We start from the raw sequence: 10,090 nt of genomic DNA, 5'->3' as shown, positions 1-10,090 counted from the left end.
ACATCTTACCATCTCTTTGAAATTCAAACTACCCTAATTTATCTAAAAATGTAAATTTTCCTTACACCTTGCATTCTAAAACTTCAGCCATGTTTATTTATTTAGCATTTCAAACCTAGCTTCTTTTTTGATGCATCAAAGCTTCCAGATCAGCTATCTCCAATCCAATTACATCCCACACACACACATATAAACACAGAGAAACTATCCAAACCCCACTACTAACCTACCTGTACAATACAGCACAATAATATTATGAGAATTATTATATTTTCATGACATGCAATGTGTTTGGTGATGTGTCTCCCACAGTGGAATAAGTGACAGTGTTTGCAAGCTGTGAGTGTGTGACTTGTGGCAGTGAGCAACATATAAGGCTGAGGCTGAGGCTATGAATATGATGTGTGAGCCATGGTTGATGGAGGTTGTTGGCAGGGGAGTAAAGGGGCTCTGGTGACTGCAGCAGTGTATGAGTCTAATGATGCAGTTCATAAGATATGTTACGTGAAGATGTGCCCACTAACCTTGACCACTCATGTGAGGTCATTAAACTTCTTCCAGCATTTAAAAGTCTGAAATCAGTAGATTTTTGTTAGCTAGGCTGCAAAGGGAAATGGAGCAAAGGTGGGAATATGAAATGAGGTAGAGATCAGTCATGATCAAATTTAATGGTAGAACAAACTCAAAAGGCTGGATGGCTACTTCTGTTCCTATGAGGCCACAACTGGAGTATTGTGTGCAGTTCTGGTCACCACATTACAGGAAGGGTGTAATAGCTCTGGAGAGAGTGCAGAGGAGGTTTACAAGAATGTTGCCAGGGTTAGAAAAGTGCAGCTACGAGGAGAGATTGGATAGGTTGGGGTTATTGTTCTTGGAACAAAGAAGAGGTGACTTGATTGAGGTATACAAAATTATGAGGGGAATAGATAGAGTGGACAGGATAAAATTGTTTCCCTTGGTGGAGAATTCTAGATAAGTGGCAGAAGGTGTAGGGGGGACATGAGGAAGAATTTTTTTACACAGAGGGTAGTGAGTGTCTGGAATTCACTGCCCAATTTGATGGTCAAGGCAGAAGCTCTATACTCTTTTTAAAAGTACCTGGATCTGCACCTTAAGTGCTGTAAGCTGCAGGGCTATGGGTCAGGTGCAGGAAGGTGGGATTAGAAAGGGCACCTGGATGTCCTCCAGCTGGCATGGACAAGATGGGCCGAATGGCCTCCTCCTGTGCTGTAACTTTTCTATAGTTCTATGGAATTTTAACATGGCGCTCAGTGGGTAGGAAGCACCTTCTTCTTCTCCATCCATTCCCACTGATGTAAGTGATTAAGTTTCACAGCAATTTTCTTGGAGAAGTTGCCAAAGGATCACCAATAATCTCAGCAGATTGTTTCAGACTGGAAGGATTCTACCAGCTCACTTTGGCATGAATCCCTGTTGGCTTATTGCTGAATTTCAACAACTTCTCAGCTCCACGAAAAATTAAATTCAAAATATTTAAGAAGAAAAAAAGGCATTGAGAAACAAAAGTAATTAACACATGAGCCTGCTCTATGGTCAAGGTTAGATAAGAGCAGAGACTACCCAGGTTGAATTAGATGAGTACTTTTTGATTGAATTTTTTTAAAGATACTGTTATCTTATTCTTGCCGCAATATGGGCAGGAGTTTCTAGAGTTATCTACTGATAGGTGGACAGATACAATGAAGGCACAGCAAACATCGAACAGAAATTTCCCAGTCCTGTGGAGGCAAGGGTGTAGGTGGGACCAGGGGCAAAATCTGAATATAAAGTTGTCCCTGACATATTCCTGCCTCCAAGTTGTCGTACAGGAGGCATGGTCAACACAGCAGTAGCTACCCACCCACAGGTAACCAATTAGTGCTCCTTTAGGGACTATTTGGAGGTAGGATGCCATTATTGAGATTTTCCCAACATCGGACGGGCCCCATATGAAGGTTGAAGCCCAGCAGGTTCTTGTGGGTGGCCTCCCTGCAGCAGGCTGGGCATGGGGAGGGGGGCATTGATGCCTCCTCTAAATACTCCCATTCCTTAGCTACAGCCATGACAACAAGCAATCCCATGGAAGGGCTCCCCCTCCACAGTGGTGGCTTGACAGCTATGGCCATTCTTCATTTTTAAATCTGCAAATAGTTTCAGAGACCACCTTTATTGAGGTGCCCTTGCTGTCCCCTAGTTTTTTCAGCCGTGCTCACCTGATCTGGTAGGAACTGTAAGCTATCCACACCTTCACGGCCTTTAATTGAACCTAGGGAACATGCCCACTGTCCTTACTTGAATGGGGAACATGGAGACAGCTTCTTAATTGGCTGCATCTGGGAAGACCGTATAGGCAGCTGGAACACAAACACCATTGGAGTCAGGACCCTGAAATTGTCCCAACACTTCAGAATCTTCTAAGGCCAGAAATTCTGCCCATTGTTACTTGGGCTAAGTGGAACAAGCCATTTTTAATCTTTACTCTGCTTTGGATTAGTCAACTCACTGGAGAGTGATAGGGCCCCAAAGACCTTAACCATCATTCATCCAATGGTCATCTTTCCTAGTTTACTGTATTTTTAGTGATCAATTTATTTTTGATTGGCGGTAAGCAGTGATCTTGTGAGTTGATTTTCAGTGAATCATATAGCAATTTGAATAATTGCACTCATCTCCAAAACAGATAGAGGAAACTGAAGTAATCTCAATATTTTGTTATGAGGGGTTCAAAAATCCTTAACCGCTGTTCCACTATAACCTGAAGCAAACACTTTATAGCCCAGTTCCATTCAGCCCACTTTCCTCCATCAGCCCTCGCTCACTCTGAGTCTTACCTAACTCACTCTCCCAGCTCCCATTTGAACCATCCATATGTTTATATTCTGGATTCTGTAGCGGGATTTGAGTGTCAACTCCTGTTCTGAATGTAAGTGCAGTGTCAGGGCAAATCAAAGCCAGCTTAGTAGTTCATCCATTTTAAGCACTTCACTGTCTGTCTACTACCAATTCTTCACAGCCTCTCTGTTCAATTGTTTCCTAATCCAACTTCTCCACTCACATAGAGGGCAGAATGTTCTGCCTGTCGGAGACACTCCCCGCCGGAGAAGCAGGCCCCGCAGCCATTTTACGTTGGCGGGACAATTAAGGACTGCCCAGCGTGACATCCAGCGGTAAGTGCTATGCGCTTCCTGTGTGGGCGGGGGAGGATTCCCCAAAAGCAAGAGTGCGTTCTTTCACGCATGCACACGAAAGAGCGCACATCTCCCTGAGACTAAGTGCTTTTAAAAAGATTAAAAATAGAAATAAAAAAAATCCTTAGCATGTCTCCCTCATGTGACAATGTCACATGAGATGGGACAAGTTCATAAATTACAGTAAAATTTTACTAAACTGTTTGAAACTCTGCATGAAACCTCATCCCAACGGTGGATGAGGTTTCATGTTTTTTCTATTGCCCGCTGGGGCTCCTGGCCTGCCCGCCAACCTTAAGGTTGGAAGGGCACATCCTTTAGTTGTTTAAATGATCCTGTCAATGGCCTCAATTGGCCACTGACAGGTCGGTGGGCCCGCAGCTGATTTTACTGTGCCCCCGCCTTCCTGAAAATTTAAATGGTGCGGGATGACATCGGGGGTTACCCCCAACGTCATTCTACATCATTTTATGCGTCGGCGAGCAGGCCCTACCCTCTGCTCGCCGACGGCAAAATTCTGCCCAGAGGGTAGCCAAACATGGCAAAAAGAGCTGAACCCAGGAGGTGAGATGAGAGTGACGGCCTTTGACATCAAAACAGCACTTGACTAAGTGTAGCGCCAAAGAATCCTAGCAAAAGTGGAGCAAATCGGAATAAGGGGATAAACTCTCGGCTAATTGGAGTCATACCTAGTACAAAGGAAGATGGTTGTGATGTTGTTGGTGGTCAATCATCTCAGTTCCAGGACATCGCTGCAGGAGTTCCTCAGGGTAGTATCCTAGGCCCAACCATCTTCAGCCACTTCATCAATGACCTTCTCTCCCATCATAAGATCAGAAATGGCGATGCTCACTGATATTTGCACAATGTTCAGCACCATTCTTGACTCCTTAGGTACTGAAGCAGTCCATGCTCATATGCAGCAAGACTTGGACAACATTCAAGCTTGGGCTGATAAGTGGCAAGTAACATTCACACCATACAAGTGCCAGGCAATGACCGTCCCCAACAAGAGAGAATCCAACCATCTCTCCCTGACATCCAATGTCACTAGCATTGCTGAATCCCCCACTATCAACATCCTGGATGAACAAGACCAGCCATATAAATACTGTGGCTAGAAGAGCAGGTCTAAGGCTGGGAATGTTTTGGCATATAACTCGTCTCCTGACTCCCCAAAGCCTGTTCACCATCTACAAGGCACAAGTTAATGTGATGGACCACCTTCTTGGATGAGTGCAGCTCCACCAACATTCAAGAAGCTCAATACCATCCAAAACAAAGCAGCCCACTTGATTGACACACTGTCTATCACCTTCAACATTCACTCCCTCCACCACCAACACACAGCGACAGCAGTGTATACCATCTACAAGTTGCACCGTAGCAACTCAACAAGGCTCCTTCGATAGCACCTACCAAACCCACAACTTCTATCATCTGGAAGTACAAGGGCAACAGGTGCTTGGGAACACCGACATCTACTAGTTCCCCTTCAAGCTACTTACCACCCTGACTTGGAAATATATCGCTGTTCCTTCATTGTCGCTGGGTCAAAATCCTTGAACTCCCAGACAGAGACAGATAAAGTCTGAAAATTCTTGTGAGGAGAAGCAGAAAATTACTCTCAGAAAGATGTCAATTCTATGTTTGTCAGAAAGGTGATAGGAGCTCTTAGAGGTTCTGTGCGAGGTGGCTAAAATGATCTAAAACTTGGAAAGCTGTGTAAATAGTTCAGCAGCCCTGCTGGGTGTTTTCCCAGAAGTGACCAAACCGGGGAGTTATTGTTTAGTTGCTTGAAAAGAAACTCTAGAAAAACCATACCATCAGAACTGTCATGACCAAAGAGACAGGGGGTTGTTGATGATAATTATACCTGTGAAACTCAAAGGTGAAAGCTGTTGTCAGAACAGGTTCCTGACCTACCCTGCGTAAATGAAGAACAGCATATTGTGAAACTGTGTAGTTACATTGTACCACATTTGTGCGAGAGTGATGCAAGGGCCAACAACTGTGTAAGATGCATCTTTGTTGCATTGACCATTTCAAGTGAAATTTACCTTTTTATTTGAAGTATGATTTGCCTGTTAATTTATATTTAATTTATGTTGGTTCTGATTTGTGTTAAAATAAAAGCTTCAAATAATGGACTATTGGTGATTGCTTTTTGGGGGATCATTTGATAAATTTGGTTATTTTAGGTTATGGTTTCCCCCAAACCATGGGTATTGTAACAAACTGAATACTGCCTGTTTTGTGCCTCTGCCAAGTCCAATTTCACCTCCTGTGCTTTTCTAAGGTATTGTGACCTAGCTCTCTGAAGATGGAATCTTACCACCTTTGATAATATCCTTCTATCGTCGACAAAAACAGGTCCCAACCTCAGTGGCCTGTGAATCCCACCAGTCAACGCGTTCTTCCAGAGGGTGACCAATTATGAGACCACCTTCAGGAACCCTTTCCCATTAGGGACTGGAGTGGTGGAGGAAGGCCAATGAGATTCAGGATGGCCAGTGGGAACACCTGAAGTTCTGGACAGCTGGCAGCCCCTTTGGGGAAGGAACCGGCTAGGCACCTCAAGATGAAGGCATCCTCTGAAGCCATTAAACATATTTAAAATTAAGTGTGGCAACAGCTGCCAGGTCATCACATTGTAGAAGGGAAAGTTCTCCACAGAACATCCTATGGCTGCAGCTCTGGCTCTCTGGCCCTGCAGCCTGGAGAGGTGGCCAAGAACAGAAAGATCAAAGTGTGAGCAAGGTGGAGAATTAAAAATGCAGCAGACCTGAAGCTTGGGGTCACGCTTGTGGACGGAAGAGAGGTGTTTCGCAAAGTGGTGCCCAGTCTTCATTTATTCTCCCAATGTAAAAGAGACCACATCATGCACAGCAAATACAGCATACTAAATGGAAAGAAGTACAAGTAAATAGCTTTTTCACTTGGAAGAAGTGTTTGGGGCCTTTGACAGTGAGGAGGGAGGAGGTAAAATGGAGGTTTTGCATCTCCTGCGCTTGTATGGAAAGGTGCTGTGGGAAAGGGAAGGGTGTCGGGTGACTGAGCAGTGGACCAGAAAGGAACAATCCCTTTCAGATGTTCAACAAGGAGGGGAATTAAGATATGTTATGTAGTGGCATCATACTGGACGTGACAGAAATGGCTGAGGAATTATTAAAGATGCGAATGAGGGTGTCATTTAGCACTGCTCCCATTTCTTGGTGAAATCTCGGGAAAATATATTTTCGACCAGCAAGATGATCTGATTTGCAATCAGATTCTTCCTTATTCACTCCAGGATTAGATTTGCATCTACTTTAATATTTATAAAATGACTATCAATTAAACATTGTGAAAATGGTAAATGAGCACAAGAGTAAAGACTGATGCAATGTAGCCATTTAAAACCTCCACCATCTGCTGGGGGTCCTTGCTCAGAGGAATCCTTCAATTACCCATTGCATTCCTTCATTGCCCCCTGACTCCTAACAGAACTGAAAAGATCTTACCATTTCTACCATAATTTTCTGCAACCTTCTTTTCCACTGAACTTTTGGCTGCTCTGTTAGCAGTTTCATTAGCTTAAGCTGAACATAATACCTATCCCTATTCTCCTAAAGAGTTCATTTCTTTTTAATCTGTGAAGGCTTTTTGCTCAAATCTGATTAATTCTTGCACAAGGCCAGTTAGTCAACCTAGCTTTGATCTATTATGTGTCCTTTATTGACTTTAATGACATACATGGTTTCAATTGCATTAGAATGGTTTTAAGATATTCCAATTCTTATTTGTATTAATACTATTCCAAGCTTGTAGGATTGCCCGGACAACCCAATTTAAGTCCTCTGTCCTTTTGCAACTTTAGCCCTCTTGAAATCCAAAACTAGTGTATTAATATTATGATCACTGTAGCTCGTGTCCCGCCACATGGAGGTCAGATTCAACACAGGGTCATTACTAAAAACTAAAGTAAGTACATTATATTACGCCACAACATTATAAATACCATATCCCAAGTGCAACTCTATGGAGATATGTATGTGTGCTATATTGTTAATTATCTGTATGTGTGCTATACTATTAATGCATAAAATGCTAGTTTCCTACACTTTAATCACATATTTGTGAAATGATGTCACACCCCTTTGAGTGTGGCAGGGATCTAAATCAGTCGTAACCGTTTGTTATGCACTTGTGCCTTTCCTATAGCAGTTACATCAATGAAAGGAAAAGTGTGCAGGTTGTATTACAGTCAACAAATCTGCTACTGCTGATTTTGTCTGCCAAAGTTGAGTTTATCCTCCTCACCCACTTGGGTGTTAACAACAGAAATTAAATGCTGCAGACATATCTTTGCAGTAAAATGAGTCGTTGTTGTAAATATCAGAACAGTGGGTCAAACCTCGGGTGATTTTATTTAATAATTGCTATTTTAAACAATCATAACAACAGTATTGCTAAGTAAGGGCATTGATTCTTTAAGACTGAATTTTTTCAGTTTTTGGTTTCCTACCATTGCTCAAGTATTCATTTGTAACACATAGAATCTAAATTTTAGAATTTAATTTTTGTGACTCAATAGAGTCTGGTGTAACATTAGTTTTGATAGATGTCAAAATCATGTTGGTGCAATGGCACTGCAACAGTGCAATGTTTATGCTCAAACATTGAAAAATGTTGATGCTTTAGCGAGAAAAAGAGTTTTTTCACAAACTTGAGATATTCCCAGTTCTGAAAGCCTTGGACTGTCTGTTCATGGAGTGGCTCAGTTTGATTTCCTTTCGATCTGCTGGAGCTTCCCCTGTTTATACTAGTGCAGGCCCAAGGGAGCTAACACACAAGATTAGAGTTCCATAAATAAGCTGGCTTGCCAGCATTTTGACATCAGCGCCTACTGTTGCTAAGAAACACAGTGCTGTGGGATTTGGATTTACTCTGAAGCAATAAATCCCAAACAAAACCAACTATATTATAGCCTCTAAATATATTCAAAATAAAATGAAAAGAAAAAAATAACAACTGCAAATAAAAACAGGGAATGCTGGATATGCATAGCATTAGCATTAAAACAAAGAAAAAACATGCTGACATTTTAGGCTGTTCTGGACACGCGACAATAATTGGAACTCCATAGGGATGAACTAAGTGAAGAGGGCAGGGGAAAGAAAGTAATTCATAAAAGTGATTTTTCTGTATCATTTAGCATTTATGTTTTTTTTTCAAAAACTGTTCCTATGCTATTCAAATCATTCTCTGTTTCTTAGTAAGAGTGAGATATGCTATCACATTGATCTGTTGCTCTTCCCTCTCCTGTTTACTATATTCAGTTTGGCAAAGGGTGCTTTTTAATATTAACCTGTCTTTTCTCTTTTCTGTTGTTGATGGACTCAGAAAATATTTCCAGCTTTCGCTATTTTATTACGTCCTCATTAGTTGAGATCAGGCTGAATCAGTTTTGAGGGCCTAAGAAGCTTTTAAAAAGGGCATTAAAGCACAGAGTCCAGCTTCAAAATGACTCTTTTGTGTACTAATGATCTGTCAGGCACCTTTGTAAATTATACTGATACAGATTATGTCGTCAAGCACATATGTTAACATTCAAATATATAACCAAACAATAAAATACAAGGATTCTGGACAAAAGTCAAATGGGGTGACATAACTCTGGTCAGGATTTGCTGTAAAGGAATGAACACAAATCTGATCAGTTTTAAGAACAGAAAATGTTAGCAACACACAAATAGGAGATAATGGAAGCAATCAGAAGCAGGAACCCTGGCAGTTTCCTTCCACTCCCATCCCCTATGTACTGAAACTAATTTAACTGCAGATCAGGGCCAGAATCAAACTTGGGTTTTTTTGGTGGGTTAATTTCCACCCCTCCAACACTTTCACATGGTCCATCTCTGACACTTCCCTTCCATTCTTTGACCTCTCTGTCTCAATTTCTGGTGATAGGCCATCCACCAATATTCATTACAAGCCCATCGACTCCAACAGCTACCTCAACAAAAGCTCCTCACACCCCACTTCCTGTAAGGGCTCCATCCCATTCTCTCAGTTCCTTCGCCTCTGTCGCATCTGTTCCAGAACAGTGCTTCTGACATGTCTTCCTTCTTCCTTAACCGAGGTTTCCCATCCACGGTGGTTCACAGGGCCCTCAACCGTGTCCGGCCCATCTCCCGTGCCTCTGCCCTCACACCTTCCTCTCCCTCCCAGAACCATGATAGTGTCCCCCATGTCCTCATTATTCACCCCACCAGCCTTCGCATTCAAAGGATCATCCTCCACCATTTCCGCCAACTCCAGCATGATGCCACCGCCAAACACATCATGTCAGCATTCCATAGGGACCATTCCCTTCGGGACACCCTGGTCCACTCCTCCATCACCTCCTACACCTCAACCCCCTCCCACGACACCTTCCCATGCAATCACAGAAGGTGCAACACCTGCCCCTGTACTTCCCAACCCCGACCCCACCTTTCACCATCCAAGGGCCCAAACACTCCTTTCAAGTGAAGCAGCATTTCACTTACACTTTCCTCAATTTAGTCTACAGCATTCACTGCTCCAAATGTGGTCTCCTTTACATTGGAGAGACCAAACGCGGACTGGGTGACTGCTTTGTGGAACACGTTTGGTCTGTCTGCAAGTATGACCCAGACCTCCCTGTCGCTTGCCATTTCAACACACCACCCTGCTCTCATGCCCACATGTCCATCCATGGTCTGCTGCAATGTTCCAGTGAAGCTCAACACAAACTGGAGGAACAGCACCTCATCTTCTGATTAGGCACTTTACAGCCTTCCAGACTTAACATTGAGTTCAACAACTTCAGATCATGAACTCTCTCCTCCATCCTCATTCCTTTTTCATCCCCTTTTTTCAATATTCATTATGATTTT

Source organism: Carcharodon carcharias, chromosome 9, assembly GCF_017639515.1.
Source record: "Carcharodon carcharias isolate sCarCar2 chromosome 9, sCarCar2.pri, whole genome shotgun sequence".
NCBI classification, from domain to species: domain Eukaryota; kingdom Metazoa; phylum Chordata; class Chondrichthyes; order Lamniformes; family Lamnidae; genus Carcharodon; species Carcharodon carcharias.
The sequence above is the reverse complement of the archived record's forward strand: the minus strand, read 5'-3'. Positions refer to the sequence as shown.